This window comes from Coenobita brevimanus, chromosome 95 (assembly GCF_032717465.1).
Source record: "Coenobita brevimanus isolate Jiangsu-jjx chromosome 95, ASM3271746v2, whole genome shotgun sequence".
NCBI lineage: Eukaryota > Metazoa > Arthropoda > Malacostraca > Decapoda > Coenobitidae > Coenobita > Coenobita brevimanus.
The window spans coordinates 13,222,426-13,239,585 of record NC_137048.1 but is presented as its reverse complement, the minus strand read 5'-3'; the positions used below and the strand labels follow the sequence as shown (position 1 = coordinate 13,239,585).

General features: G+C 48.4%; 1 pseudogene; it reads right to left on the bottom strand.

The window, feature by feature from the left end:
* Positions 1–469: 469 nt before the first annotated feature.
* The window catches only part of LOC145413246 (G-protein coupled receptor moody-like), a 34,101-nt pseudogene continuing 17,410 nt past the window's right edge, over positions 470–17,160 (bottom strand).

Sequence of the window (17,160 nt, the reverse complement as noted above, 5' to 3'; positions counted from 1 at the left end):
CTCGTATTTAAAGTGGCATGTTCAGTTTTATAGCAACCCTTTCCTTGTGATTTATTTTCACAATATATCTTAGCATTCTCTTGTATGAAACTTACTTCATTTTAATATCGACTAAGTTTATATCAGTGACACACAGGAGGACATTAACTTGTACAATCCAGAGTGAATTGCCAACGAAGAAGTGTTACGAAATTTCCAAAGCCACATAGAATACTGCCCTGTGGCCCCAGGTGAGACCCGGCAAGATTAGTGCGGTCCCGTGCCAACCACGCCTGCCTCATTCACTGGCCACACCTACAGGAGGGAAGAAGGTGCCCAATGATGAAAGTAACTGTGGCTGGGCTGGGTGTAGCTCCGGCAGGTGTAAGGAGCAGACAGTGAAGGCAGGTGTGGGATGCAGGGCTGGTGCAGGTGTCGTGGTGGGGCTGGTGAGCACTGGGCTGGGGCAAGACGTGGCCTTGACACACCTTCAGGAAATCTTAGTCAAGGAGCGATTGACAGCATCAGCGCCAACACTGCAGGCAAAGAGGCTAAGGTAGGCCTGGCGGTACTCCGAGGACATGACTACATAGATAATGGGGTTGATGCAGGTGGTTAGGTAGACCAGCAGCAAACCCAAGATGTTCAACACAGGGTCGTCATCCTTGCTGAATGTCTTCACCAGCGTGATGGGCAAGTAACACACCACAAAGAACAAGAAGATCACCAGAATCATCTTCAGGAGCCGCTGGTCCTTTGGACTTGGTGCAGTCTGCCGTGTCAGTAGTGATCCCCTCTGACCTGCGGAATGTCCCACGCAACTGTGAAAATGTCCCCTTTGCTGATTCATTTGACGGCCGCCGCCCCGTCTCATCTGTTGCACCAGAGGCAGTTGAGTCTGGGGTATTTGTTGGACATATTCTGATGGGGGAGGACACCACCCTCCCTTCCCCTGAGGGATGGCCAGACAGCCCATTGACATCAGGCCTAAGCACCGTGGCACTCACCCCTGGGGAAGGTGACTGGCCTCTGCCATCAATGTGACCACTGGGTGGGTGGGTGGTAGTGGCACCACCCTCCAGGACTTCCACACTGACGGAGCTGGTGTTGGAGGTGAGCTTTACCTGTGTCTCCACCTGCAAAGTCTCACTCAGTGTATGCACCCGTGGCTCACCACCCTCATGTGGATCTGTCCTGTCCCTCTCTTCTCCCACACCCAACTTTTCATCTTCTTCCTGCTTTGTGCTGCCCTTCTGCCTGTCTTGTTTGCTATTCATTCTGATGATGCTCTGATCATTGTTATGGCTTCGTTTGTCTGCACGGTGCACGATGCAGAAAATCCTTGCATAACAGACACAGATGGCCACACACGGAAGCATGAATGCAAACACGAAGAGGAATGACTTAGGTGAGTATCCATCGCTGTCTGGCAGAATGGTGCACGAGCCAAAGGTGGGGTCCAAGCCAAAGGTCCCCCACACTTTCAGGGCTGTGGGCACCAGGGCCCCAAAGGCACCTACCCATGTGGACACAACCATCACTGCAAGCAGCGTCTGCGTGTACAGCCTGAGGAAAAATAGGGGTGATGAGTGGTAGTGACAATGGTGGAAATGATGTAACAGTTATAGTGCTGCTAACAGTAGTTGTAACTGCAGGTTCATCTGAACACTAACACAGTGGATTGCAGGAGGAATATGCCCATCTCTTGTAGTCTTTTGGGAATAGAGACATTTATATAACCAAGGAGCAGGGCTGTCTGGTTATATCGATGCCATCGCATGAAGGCTTCCCTTACCAACACCAGATGCAGATATAAAAGCCGTGCAACAGTATCAGTGACACTGCTCATGAACAGGGTCTGAAGTGTTGGGGTAAAGGGAAGCCTGAGCCCTGAGGGTAATGAACTAGTTCCTAACTCTCTGGGCTAGACAAGCTTCACACTAGCGACTAAAAGTGTCTGGCTTTAGCAAAAGTGAAATAAGAGAGTCAGCCCTAAAGACTAAGGTGGAAGACCCGTTTTCTACGTGGCTGGAGGTATATATATTTGTTTCCTAAGCACATCTACTTTAGCAATCTAGTGACGTACGTTACACTTCATAATTCTCTTGTAAGTCACTGATGCAAACCAGACCGATACTGAAACGTGAAAAGGATCGTACTAGAGAAGGTTAAGGTGTAATATTCAAAATAAATCGCTAAGGAAGAGGTGTTACGAAGCTTCCTATGTCACCTAAAATACGACCCAAAAGCTAAACAAAGGCAGGAGTGAAAACATCGTAAGTCAGCAATATAATCATGATAATATCCGTCATCATCTTACGTCATCTGTCGAAACAACAAACACTCTCTCTCTCTCTCTCTCTCTCTCTCTCTCTCTCTCTCTCTCTCTCTCTCTCTCTCTCTCTCTCTCTCTCTCAAAACACCTATCCAGGCCAGTGATGTCTTATATTTAGCGGAAAACAATCTAACTCTCTTTTCCTGCTGAGATTTGCAATTATAAACTGTTTCCTGCTGAGATTAGTAATTATAAACTGTTTCATGCAGACTGCTGAGATTAGTCATTATAAACTGTTTCATGCAGAGATTAGTTATTATACACTGTTTCCTGCTGAGATTAGTCATTATAAACTGTTTCCTGCTGAGATTAGTGATTATACATCGTTTCCTGCTGAGATTAGTGATTATACATCGTTTCCTGCTGAGATTAGTCATTATAAACTGTTTCCTACTGAGATTAGTCATTATAAACTGTTTCCTGCTGAAATTAGTCATTATAAACTATTTCCTGCTGAGATTAGTCATTATAAACTGTTTCCTGCTGAGATTAGTCATTATAAACTGTTTCCTGCTGAGATTAGTCATTATAAACTGTTTCCTGCTGAAATTAGTCATTATAAACTGTTTCCTGCTGAGATTAGTCATTATAAACTGTTTCCTGCTGAAATTAGTCATTATAAACTGTTTCCTGCTGAGATTAGTCATTATAAACTGTTTCCTGCTGAGATTAGTCATCATAAACAGCTGTGAGGGTGTCTGTGATAGGAGTGTCTTTGTTAAACTGTTCTAGTCTTATTGGAGAGGGACGCCTTCACGTGGTGGCACTGGTAGAACAGGTAGGGTCCTCTGCCTGGTTATACACACGTCCCTCAACTCCCTCCCGGTCCCCCGAAAGGACGATGGTGGACGGCAGGGGATGGGTTAGTTTAAGCTACGGTCCATTGCTTCACGTATAAAACAACAGCAACAACAACAACTACAACTTGTGCTCGTATTCTTTTCGGTTAAGGAAGCTCCCTAACACCTCTTCCTAGGCGATTTATTATTGGATATGGCTGGTGAATATCCTCCTGTGCGTTAATCAAGAAGAGTATGGAGATATTGGAAGGACTTAGGTAACACAGAAGAGGACAATCAGTTGTAATGAACAAAATAAATCGCTCAGGAAAAGGTGTTAGGGAGCTTCCTCAACGTATTAAGAGACTAGAGCGAGTCAGGTGTAGTATTAAGGCACTAGAGTGAGTCAAGTGCAGTATTAAGGGGCTAGAGTGAGTTAGGTGCAATATTAAGGGACTAGAGTGAGTTAGGTGCAGTATTGGGACTAGAGTGAGTTAGGTGCAGTATTAAGGGACTAGAGTGAGTTAGGTGCAGTATTAAGGGACTAGAGTGAGTCAGGTGCAGTATTAAGGGACTAAAGTGCAGTATTAAGGAACTAGAGTGAGTCAGGTGGAGTATTAAGGGACTAGAGTGAGTTAGGTGCGGTATTAAAGGACTAGAGTGAGTCAGGTGCAGTATTAAGGGACTAGAGTGAGTCAGGTGCAGTATTAAGGGACTAGAGTGAGTCAGGTGCAGTATTAAGGGACTAGAGTGAGTTAGGTGCAGTATTAAGGGACTAGAGTGAGTCAGGTGCAGTATTAAGGGACTAGAGTGAGTTAGGTGCAGTATTAAGGGACTAGAGTGAGTCAGGTGCAGTATTAAGGGACTAGAGTGAGTTAGGTGCAGTACTAAGGGACTAGAGTGAGTTAGGTGCAGTATTAAGGGACTAGAGTGAGTTAGGTGCAGTATTAAGGGGCTAGAGTGAGTTAGGTGCAGTATTAAGGGACTAGAGTGAGTCAGGTGCAGTATTAAGGGACTAGAGTGAGTCAGGTGCAGTATTAAGGGACTAGAGTGAGTTAGGTGCAGTATTAACCCGCGGCGTCCCGTCTACGTTCTTTAACGTCCACACGTTTTGTCACTGCCAATCCCGTCGACGTACATAAACACGAAAAAATTGCAAGGTTCCTAATTTGCACAATTTTCAATTTTCGCGAGTCGTTTTTGGTACGTATACACGTGACACCTTCCTCAACAAGATGCCAGGCAAGAACAATGCCTTACCCAGCATGACCTCCTCCCCCCCCCTGCATGCCATTGTCTCAGCAATTCACCTGTTATCAGTGACCTGGCCAGTATAGCCATGTCATGCCACGGTACGAAATTCAGGGCCAGAGTGATTCCCCAATCAATGACAATGTGGAGGACAAACTTTACATAGCATTAGAGGAAGAAACAGTTAGAAATGATGATCAGGTAATGTGGCAAAAAAAGGTCAGGTATTAGTGAGTGAAACAATGCTTATAATGCCTATATTACTGCTTGAAAACCAATATACTCTTGTACTACATATAAATTCGTACCAAGTAAATAAATAAATACCGTTTGTGAGTGGTGTGAAATAGTTATCCTCCCATAGAACTCGTTTTCTTTGGTGCCAGCCTGATAGAAAACCCAGCAAGGTAAGGAGGTACTCCTACCTGTAATGAGTATTTTAAACCTCAGGTGAGCGATTTCTCTATGAATTTTCAATGTTTCTCACCAAAAGCGAAGGTTTGAGCCAAAAAAAAAAAAATTCCTAAAATGGTCGGGATTGGGGGGAGTCAGTGGTGGAAAAGTGGTCGGGATGGGGCGAGTTAAGGGACCTGCTTCTTATCTGTCTCTGTCTATCTGTCTGTTTATCTATTTATCTATGTCTGTCTGTCTGTCCATGTCTATTGATCTATCAGTCTATCTGTCTGCTTATCTATTTATCTATCTCTCCATAAGTCGCTATCAAAGTACGCCAATCTGTCTGTCAATTGGCCAAAGTCGTTATGCACAGCTAAAGTTTTCAACAGCAGAACGTCAATTTTTGCAACGTTTAGGGAAGGGCGCGGCTTCGGGGGTTTCGGCAAAGCTAGTCTGCACGGCCATCATCTTTAACCAAGGACCTTTCCCCTTACAAAATATTTCAGAGGTGGGTGCGGCTACAAAGATGTCCCTTGTCATATTTTTTGTTTTTTCTAATATTCACTCTAACTTGATTATGAAGTGTTTGACAGATACAAGCATGAAGACGAATGTATACACAGGCAATACGCAACTTATACATAGGATTTATATTCATTAACCCTGACTGCGAGGTGTATGGCAGTGTATGAGTGAAGGCAAACGTATATACAAGCATTCTCATATAGGACTTAGTATGAGCAACGTATATCAACACACATCTCCTAGTGCCAACTTAGTTATAACACAGACTAGTTCATATATATGAGGCAGTTCTTCCACTCTGCTGGGTGATTTCTCGTGTGTTGTGGGGGAGACTCAGTGTTATCAGTGTCTCTTCTGCATCCATCATTTATTCATTTCTTACTCCCACTGCCACACCCACGCCCACACCAGCAGACTGGGCTCCTTTATTTATTCATCTCTTACTCCCACTGCCACACCCACGCCCACACCAGCAGACTGAGCTGCATCCACGACAACTGATACCACCAGGCGAGTAGTTTTTAGCTATTTACGAAGCAGCTGTTGCGTAAGCGGCTCAATCGGTAGAAAGGTGGCCTGCAGTCCTAATGGACCCAGGTTCAGATCCCGGCTGGGGCAGAGAACAGTTTAAAGATTTGAATTTCATTAAATCAGGCTTTACTGCTCTACCGGAAGACCCGCCGACATGTCGCAAAAATACCCCCGTTAATACCAATACACCAGTCCTGTATGAGACAGCCCTAGCATGTATTCAATATGGACGGTGGGTGTTAGCGCTGAAGTGGTGACATGTAGAGGTGTATGGTATGTAGGAGGACTACTGGGCCTTGACAGCAGGCTGTGAAGCCTATGCCCAGAGTCAGACACATTAAAAAAAAAAAAAAAAGTTCGTCCACACCAGGACATGATCAACCGCCTACATCACAGCGTCACCCCGGAATGACTGTGGTGCTCTGCCAATAGGGAAAGATCTATCTATCTATCTATCTATTGCCAGACGCCTTAATTCCGTAAGGGGTGGCCACAAACAAATCGCCTTCATGTCGCCCTGTCCCCCGCCATTTCACTGCCCTGCTCCCAGCTCACACTCCCCTCTCTCATATACCTCTCCACTCCATCCCTTCATCTCATCCTTGGCCTTACCCTCCCTCTCCCCCCCTCCACCTCACTCACATACACTCTCCTCGTCAGTCTCTCACTCTCCATCCTCTCCACATGGCCAAACCTCCTCAATGTGTTTCTCCTAACGCTTCCTATCACATCCACATCCACACTTTCACTTCGTCCTTAATTAAGTGAATAAAGAAAAAAGTTAATGGCAGTAGCGATAATAAAATAAAACGTCCTCGGGTATGATGGAGTTAAGGAAAAGCTATACACCTGTTGTCTTCTGTTGTTGTTGTTGTTGTTGTTGTAGCAGCAGCAGCAGTAGTAGTAGTAGTAGTAGTAGAAGTAGTAGTTGTAGTAGTGGTAGTAGTAGTAGCAGTAGTAGTAGTTGTTGTTGTTGTTGTTGTTGGTTTGTTGTTGTTGTTGCTGCTGCTGCTGCTGCTGTTGTTGTTGTTGTTGTTGTTGTTGTTGTAGCAGCAGTGGTAGTAGTAGTAGTAGTAGTAGTAGTAGCAGCAGTAGTAGTAGTAGTAGTAGTAGTAGTAGTAGCTGTTGTTGTTGTTGTTGTTGTTGCTGCTGCTGCTGCTGCTGCTGCTGTTATTGTTGTTGTTGTAGTTGTTGTTGTTGTTGCTGCTGCTGTTATTGTTGTTGTAGTTGTTGTTGTTGCTGCTGCTGCTGTTATTGTTGTTGTAGTTGTTGTTGTTGTTGTTGTTGTTGTTGTTGTTGCTGCTGCTGCTGCTGCTGCTGCTGTTATTGTTGTTGCTGCTGCTGTTATTGTTGTGTTGTTGTTGTTGTTGTTGTTGTTGTGGCTACAGGTTCATGTGGGCGGACACGCTGTGGGCTGCAGGCTTCAGTTCCCTTTTTCCACACTCCACCATCCACCTTTCAGACGATAGGAAGGAACTGAGGGACGTTTGTATAACTGGATAGTCTACAGTTCGCGTTCATATCGGTGCCACCACGTGAAGGCGTCCTCTCCAGCACCAGGCCGTCTGTAACAGGGTAGGTTGCGGCTAATGTAAGTACGAGACAAAAAGAATAGGAAATCAATAAATCTTTTTTTTTTTTTTTTTTTTTACAAGAAAGAAAGAACCAAAGGCCAGGAGCCCGCAAACCGTTCCTTCCAAGAAAAAAACAAAAACAATACAAAACAGAGCCAAATTCAAGATCCGTTCATTTCGAGATGCCTGGACACACTGCGTTTGAAAGACTGGAGATGATAGGAAGTAGGAAATACACACAGAGGGAGACAGTTCCAGAGTTGACCTGTCTGCCCTTACTAACCTGTGATAGAGGCTCGGGTGTGCGATCATGACGTATCTGTTGATGGTGATGGCCAGGACGGTAAAGACGGACACGGCCACCAGTCCGTAGCGAAGGAAGGGGAACAGCATGCACAGGAAGCCCGTGTGTACCCAGGCGCGGTGCACGAACAGCGAGGCGGCCAGGGGCAGGTTGAACACTCCCAGCATCAGGTCTGACAGGGTTAAGTTGACGATGAACACAGCAGTGGCGTTGTGCACCTGGAGAGACGGAGAGACAAAGCTAAGAGATGGAGGGAGAGACAGATGGAGCGAGAGAGTGAGAGACAATTAAAGCTAATAGTTGGAGTGAGAGAGTGAGGGAGATAATGAGGAACCAGAGATGTTGATCAGCGCTGCCATTAGGTCTGGTGTGATGAAGGCGATGAAGACAGTGTGCTGTTGATCTGAAAAAAGAAAGAATTAGAGAGAGGGAGATAGCTCTAACAGGGTCAAGCAGAGCATTAAGACAGCGGCCACTCTCTCCCAAAGGACGGTGTGTGAAGGTGAAGAAAGCTGACATCTGAGACGGTCATTTATTCATCACCTTCACCATACAGAAAGTATCGTCAAAAAATAAATAAATAAATAAATAAAATAGAATAAAAAAAAATTAGAATGGCACTTCTAACCTTTACATTCCCCCCTCACCCTCACCCTTCACCCTCACCACCACCCTACCACCTCATCCTACTCCCTCACCCTCAACTTACCCCCTCACCCTCACCCTACTCCCCCACCTTACTCCCTCACCCTACCCCTTCACCCTCACCCTACCCTCTAACCCTCACCCTACCCCCTTACCCTTACCCTACCCCATCTCCCTCACCCTACCCCCTCACCCTCACGCACACCCTCACCCCCTTACCCTCACACTTCACCCTCACCTTCATCCTATCCCCTCACCCTCACCCTCACCCTACCTCTTCACCCTCACCCTACACCCTCACCCTACACCCTCACCCTACACCCTCACCCTACCCCCTCACCATAACCCTCACCCTACCCCCTCACCATAACCCTCACACTACCCCCTCACCCTCACCCTACCCCTCACCCTCACCCTACCCCTTCACCCACACCCTCACCTTCACACTACCCTTTCGCCCTCACCCTACTCCCTCACCCTCAACCTACCCTCTCACCCTCACCCTACTCCCCCACCCTCACCCTACCCTCCCACCATACCCACTCACCCTCACCCACACCCTCACCCTACTCTTTCGCCCTCAACCTACCCCCTCACCCTCACCCTACTCCCTCACCTTACCCCCTCACCCTACCCCATCTCCCTCATCGTACCCCCTCACCCTCACCCACACCCTCATCCCCTTACCCTCACCCTTCACCCTCACCTTCATCCTACCCCCTCACCCTCACCCTAACCCTTAACCCTCATCCTCACCCTCACCCTACCCCCTCCCCTCACCCACAACCTCACCCCCTACCCTCACCCTTCAGCCTCACCCTCACTATACCCCCTCACCCTTACCCTCAGCCTACCCCTTAACCTTCACCCTCACCCACACCTTCACCCCACCCCATCACCCTCATCCTCACCCTACCCCATCACCCTCACCCTCACCCTCACCCCACCCCCTAACCCTCACCCTCACCCTACCGCCTCACCCTTACCCTACCCCTTCACCCTCACCCTCACTCTCACCCTACCCCTTCACCCTACCCCTTCACCCACACCCTCACCCTCACCTTCACCCTACCCCCTCACCCACATCCTACCCCTTAACGCTAACCCTCACCCTCACACTCACCCTACCCCGTCACCCTCAACCCACCCCTTCACCCTCACCCTCACCCTCACCCTCACCCTACCCCCTCTCCCTCACCCTACCCCCTCACCCTCACCCTACCCCCTCACCCCACCCTCACCCTCACCCTCACCCTCAACCTATCCCCTTTCTATAACCCTACCCCCTCGCCCCACCCTCACCCTCACCCTCACCCTACCCCCTCACCCACACCCTCACCCTCACCCACACCCTCACCCTCACCCACACCCTCACCCTCACCCTATCCCCTCAATCTCACCCTCACCCTACCCCCTCACCCTTACCCTTCCCCCTCATCCCCATCCTCACCCTCACCCTACCCCCTCACCCTCACCCTACCCCCTCACCCTCACCCTACCCCATCACCCTCACCCTACCCCCTCACCCTCACCCTACCCCATCACCCTACCTCCTCACCCTCACCCTACCCCATCACCCACACCCTCACCCTAACCTTACCCCCTCACCCTAACCCCTCATTCTCACCCTACCCCCTCATCCTACCCCTTCCCCTTCACCCACACCTTCTCCCTCACCCTACCCTTTCGCCCTCACCCTAATCCCTCACCCTTAACCTACCCCCTCACCCTCACCCTACTCCCCCACCCTCACCCTACCCCCTCACCATACCCCCTCACATTCACTCACACCCTCACCCTACTCTCTCACCCTCAACCTACCCCCTCACCCTCACCCTACTCCCCCACCTTACCCCTCACCCTACCCCATCTCCCTCACCCTATCCCCTCACCCTCACCCACACCCTCACCCCCATACCCTCACCCTTCACCCTCACCTTCATCCTATCCCCTCACCCTCACCCTACCAACTCACCCTCACCCACACCGTACCCCCTCACCCTCACCCAAACCCTCACCCCCTTACCCTCAAACTTCACCCTCACCTTCATCCTACCCCCTCACCCTCACCCTTACCCTCAGCTTACCCCCTCACCTTCACCCTCACCCACACCTTCACCTTGCCTCCTCACCCTCACCCTACCCCTTCACCCTCACCCTCACCCTACCCCCTCACCCTCACCCAAGCTCTCACCCTCACCCTACCCCTTCACCCTCACCCTCACCCTCACCCACACCCGACCCCTTCACCCTCACCCTACCCCCTCACCCACACTCGACCCCTTCACCCTCACCCTACCCCCTCACCCACACCCTCACCCTACCCCTTCACCCACGTCTTCACCCTCACCCTACCCCCTCACCCTCATCCTACCCCTTCAACCTCACCCTTCCCTTTCACCCTCACCCTCACTCATACCCTACCCCTTCACCCTACCCCTTCACCCACACCCTCACCCTCACCCTTACCCTATCCCATCACTATCACCTTACCCCCTCACACTAACCCTCGCCCTCACCCTACCCCCTCATCCTCACCCCACCCCTTCACCCACGCCCTCACCCTCACCCTACCGCCTCACCCTCACCCTCACCCTATCCCCTCACCCTCACCCTACCCCCTCACCCTCACACTGCTCCCTCACCCTCACCCTACCCCCTCACCCCCACTCTCACCCTACCCCCTCACCCTACCCCTTTACCCTCACCCTACCCCCTCACCCTCATCCTCACCCTCACCCTACCCCCTTACCCTCACCCTACCCCCTCCCCCTCACCCTACCCCTTCACCCACACCTTCACCCTCACCCTACCCTCTCACCCTCACCCTCACTCTCACCCTCACCCTACCCACTCACCCTTACTCTACCCCTTCACCCACACCCTACCCCTTCACCCTCACTCTCACCTTGCCACCTCACCCTCACCCTCACCCACACCCTCACCCAACCCCCTCACCCTCTCCCTACCCCCTCACTCTCACCCTACCCCTTCACCCTCCCCCTTCACCCACACCCTCACCCTTACCCTCACCCAATGCCTTCACCCTACCCCCTCAACCTCACCCTACCCCCCCAAAAAAAAATAATAATATGGAATGAACGGAGCTATGGCCTGACTGACTGCTGCCTACCTTAATAGCACCAGGCAAGGTTGCCGCATACCCCTGAATATCCACACTGTGCACTGTGCAATTTCCACACTGTGTCTGCAGACGCCCCGTCAACTCAACGTACCCCTACATACCGACATGCATTAGTTATTTATTTATTCGATTATTCATTTTACTTTACTATTTTCTCTTCTAGGTTATTCATACTGGTAGCTTATAGATAAAGTTTTACAGAATGTAACTTTTCCTTTTCAGTCTTTCCTATGAAATTTCCATGTCAGTTTTTCCATGCTGCGTGGTGGTTTTTCTCACTTTTTCTTGCCAGTTTTAACTGGAGGGTTTGGTGGTGGGGGGAGCCTTCTTGCTTTACTATCCTTATCCTTCAGTATGTAGAGTGAGATCTTGTAGTCATAGTCTACTCTGTAACAAAGCCCCTAAAGGACCATAAGGCCTGTTGCTGTCTGTACTCCTTTGTACTCTTTTATACTCCTTTGTACTCCTCTTCCTCTTCCTACCCCTCTTTCTCTTCCTCCTCCTTCCCCTCTTTCTCTACCCCCTCCTCCTCCCCCTCTTCCTCTTCCTTCTCTTACTCTTCCTCCTCTTCCTCTTCCTCTTCCTCTTCCGCTTCCTCGTCCCTCTCTTCCTCTTCCTCTTCCCTGCAGGCGTGGGTGTAATGAGAATAGGAGCTCTGGAAGGAAGGGAAGGAGGGAGGAAGGAAAGGGAGAGAGAAATTGGGAGGCAGAGTGAGGGAGGAAGAGAAAAGCAAAGGAAGAAGAGGATGATGGTAAAGTGAAGGAGGTGTAATGACAGAGAGAGAGAGAGAGAGAGAGAGAGAGAGAGAGAGAGAGAGAGAAGAAAAAAGAAAGTCAGCAAGGGGAGATGGAGGGAAGGATGGAAAAAAGAGGAAAGTAAAAACTAGTGGGAGAGAAAAAATGATGAGAATGTAGGAGAGAGAGAGAGAGAGAGAGAGAGAGAGAGAGAGAGAGGAAGGGGGAAGAGAAGATTGTGAAGTAAGGAAAGAAGCGGAATGAAGAAAGTGACGGAGGAAAGAAGAGGGAGGACGGAAGGGAGGGAGGGAAGGAGGTAGAGAGGGAGGGAGAGAAGGAGGGAGGGAAGTAGAGTGGGAGAGAGGGAGGGAGGAGTATGAGGGAGACAATATGAGATGATGGGTAGGGAACTAGTTATGTCTTCAATAAATGGTTGAACTTCCTCCATCATTCTTCCTCCCTCCCATACCCTTCCATTCCCTCCCCCTCCCCCTCTCCCTCCCCCTCCCCCTCTCCCTCCCCCTCCCCCTCCCCCTCCCCCTCATCATCCAACTCCCCACCTTTCATTTACCCTCTCTTTCACCCATTCCTCACTCCTCATCTCTCTCTCTCTCTCTCTCTCTCTCTCTCTCTCTCTCTCTCTCTCTCTCTCTCTCTCACACACACACACAACTTCCAACCTTTTTTCTTCCATCATACAAAACAAAAATTGTCTTCCCCACCAGAAAAACAATTAAATAATGTCAATTATAAACATCATCCACTCACATGATGTAGTGCTGCCTACTTCTTCCTTAACCTTTATCATTCATTTTCTGTGTCTGTCCTCCCCTCTTCCTATTTCTCACCATCATCCACTCACTTGATGTGGTGCTGCCTACTTCTTCCTTCACCTTTATCATTCTCTTTATGTGTCTGTCCTCCTCTCTTCCTATTTCTCACCATCATCCATTCACTTGATGAAGAGAGAACCTGTATTTTTTTCACAGGAAAAATCATCAGAGAAATTACCAATATGCCGGGAATCGAACCCGGGACTCTCAGGTGAGAGCCAGGCAGCATACCACTAGACCACGACCAGGTAAAAAGTTAACTTACGTTGTCACAATCTTGTAAGCATCTACTTGCCCGAGTGCCAGGGGGTTAACTCATCCTCTTCATGCCCACAGTGGGGGCGGAGGGACTTTGGTTACAAGATTGTGACAACGTGAGTTAACTTTTACCTGGTCGTGGTGTAGTGGTATGCTGCCTGGCTCTCACCTGAGGGTCCCGGGTTCGATTCCCGGCATATTGGTAATTTCTCTCACTCACTTGATGTAGTGCTGCCTACTTCTTCCTTCACCTTTATCATTCTCTTTATGTGTCTGTCCTCCTCTCTTCCTATTTCTCACCATCATTCACTCACTTGATGTAGTGCAGCCTATTTCTTCCTTCACCTTTATCATTCTTTTTTCTGTGTCTGTCCTCCTCTCTTCCTTTTCTTCCCTCTTTCCTGTCACTTTTTTTTACTCTTCTTTCCTTTTCAGGTGGCTTTACATTGAGTGATAAGCTTAATGGTTTCCTGTAAGCCAGGAAACCTTTTACAACCCTGGGTGGTAACCATATAACCCATACGTGTTCCCTACGTGTCAACAAGTTGGTTGGTGGAGGGTTAGTGCCCCTCCCCGTAAAACAACTAACTCAAAGACAAACGACCACCCCTTACGGGATTATGGCGTCTGGCGATAGATAGAGAAATAGACCAACTGACTGACTGGTAGATATAGATAGAATTATAAACCAGACGCCCAAGATTTATAGAAAGACCGCCATTTTCTTGTCTCCATTCATTACAATTATTTACCCTTTTTTTTTTTTTTTTTTTACTGACGGGAGACAGAGAATAACAAGAAAGTGGTCCAGAAAATGTGAGATGGAGTGTTTTGGGCTTAAGTGATATAGTCCCCCCATCTAACTCTCTTTCTCTCTCAAACACACACACACACACACACACACACACACACACACACACACACACACACACACACCTCTTCCCCGGCCACAGTCAACTCTCACTCTCTAATTTTACCACTGTGTTTGCATGCAGTTGAGAGAGAGAGAGAGAGAAGTAATTTAGGAAGAAGGAGAAGCAGGAAGTGATACAGATTATTAACTCTCTAAATAACTAAATAAACCAATAAATAATCCAATAAATAATCTAGTATATAAGGAGATAATTATAAATATATATAAGGAAGAATAACTGGTAAGAGTCCAATACCCGCCCACCAACTGGTCTCGTCTGGAAGCTCCCTAACACCTCTTACTAAGCGATTTATTGGGCTTGTTACACCTTGGCGTCCTCTTTTGGGCCACCTGAATCAGTCCAGTATCACCATAATCTGCATGTATGGCGTACAAAATGATATTAGCCAGCCATACGCAAAAATAAATCGGTAAGAGGGAAGTGTTAGGGAATTTACTTAACCATGAGCATATGGACCCCTAACCTTCGACTAATATACCCTTAAAAGAGAATTACTTCATCCTTGCCTGAGCCCTAATCCTTCCACTAGTTTTGGCTCACGTAAGATCAATCAGTTTATCTATCTATCTATCTATCTATCTGTCTGTCTATCTATAGCCAGACGCCTTAATCCCACAAGGGGTGGCCACAAGCAAATCGCCTCCACGTCGCCCAGTCCCCTGCCGTTTCGCTGCCCTCCCCCCAACTTATACCCCCTTCTCTCATATACCATTCCACTCCATCACACCATCTCATCCTCTGTCTCCCCCTCCCTCTCCTCCCCTCCACCTCATTCACATACACTCCTAGTTAGTCTCTCGCTCTCCTTCCCCCAACTCACACCCCCCTCTCTCATATACCTCTCTACCTCATCCCTCTATCTCATCCTCGGTCTCCCTCTGCATCTCCCCCCCTCCACCTCACTCATGCACTCTCCTAGTTAGTTTCTCACTCTCCATCCCCCCAACTTACATCCCCCTCTTTCATATACCTCTCTACTCCATCCCTCCATCTCATCCTCGGTCACTCCCTCCCTATGCCCCCTCCACCTCACTCATATACCCTCTCCTAGTTAGTCTCTCACTCTCCGTCCACCCAGCTTACACCCCCCCTCTCTCACATACATTTCTACTCCATCCCTCCAGCTCATTCTCGGTCTCCCTCTCCCTCTCCTCTCCTCCACCTCACTCACATACCCTCTCCTAGTTAGTTTCTCACTCTAAACTGGACAAAGACTGTTTAGGCTGATCCTGATGGTTAATGTTTGACCTTTCCCTCTGACCTTGACCTCCGACCAATTGCCCTATAAAAAGGCATCATATCTACCCTTTGGCTGACCCCTAACCCTTCCAAATAAAAGTGGAATAAAAACATATACACTCATTTTGGGAGAAAGGGTGTAATAATAATAAAAATACTACTACTACTACTACTACTACTATTAATAATAATAATAATAATAATAATAATAATAATAAGAAGAAGAAGAAGAAGAAGAAGAATATGAATAATAGTAATGATAATAATAATAATAATAATAATAATAATAATAATATAAACACCAGTCATACTCCCGGCAAAGCGTCAGTCACTAAGTCAATGACATCTGGTAAGCCCTGACATACGCAGACAAGAGGAAGCTCCCTAACACCTCTTCTTTAGCGATTTGGTTTGCTTATTACACTTCGTCGTCCTCTTCTGCGTTACCGTAATAATTCTGACATCGCCATGTGGAGAGGATGGAGAGTGAGAGACTGACGAGGAGAGTGTATGTGAGTGAGGTGGAGGGGGGGAGAGGGAGGGGGAGGCCAAGGATGAGATGAAGGGATGGAGTGGAGAGGTATATGAGAGAGGGGGGTGTCACGTGCTGGGAGCAGGGCAGTGAAATGGCGGGGGACAGGGCGACATGGAGGCGATTTGTTTGTGGCCACCCCTTACGGGATCAAGGCGTCTGGTAATAGATAGATAGAAGGACAGATTATTAACAGCCATATCCGAAAATAAATCGCTCAGGAAAATGTGTTAGTATGCTTCCTAATTACACAGGAAATGCCGCCCTTTTTCTTTTCACAAATAATTTCTCATTTTCTTGTTATTTATCGCAAGGGCTGGATCACTATTTATGTCCGCAGTGTTTGTATAATGGAATGGATCTTTTTTTTTATTCGGAAAAGAAAGAACCCAAGGTTTTCCGACTATAAAGCTTGTTGTTTTAATGTGATATTGAACAAGCCAGGGAATGAAATTAGGATTAGGTCATTGGGAGCTGCCTGGAAACACTGCATATCCAGCACTGGAGGTCATAGGCAGTGAGAGAGAAAGACAGGCCTAGGAAGACAGCTCCGGAATTGGCCAGTTACTAGTATGGGTGACTGACAGCACAGCAGAGATGTGTGTTAGACAAATTAAAGAGCAAATGTAAAGGAAGATGATATTCGTAGGTTCAAACGTACAGAAATGGCGGTGGTTAGGTGATGTGAGGTGCGTCCCTGAGTGCGAGGCCTGGGAGGGCTGGGTTTACGATGGAAGAGTTGAGGGGAAGGATGGGACTGGAGCGTCTTGGTGTTGTGGTGAGGAGGGGTAGACTGAGATGGTTTGGGCATGTGGAAAGGATGGGGGGTAACAATTAGGTACAGAAAGTGAGAGGTGTACATGTTGGGGGGGGGGGTTGCGAGAGGCAGACCAAAAAAAACCAGGACGAGATCATGGAGTGTGACCTCAGGGACAAGGGACTAAATAGGGAGGCTTTATAAACGAAACGAAACGAAACGATAAGAAATGTGGAGGAGACTGCCACACCCTGGAGACCGACACACAAGAAGGTTGGTCCAGGCGTACTGTAAAAGACCAAAGAGTGCGGGATGTGGCCCCGCAGCGGCCCCCCCAGGGACACCGTGGTGGGCAAAGGAGAAAGTTTTTGCCAGAAGCCAGAGGGAGGAAGGCCCCCCTACCAGAAT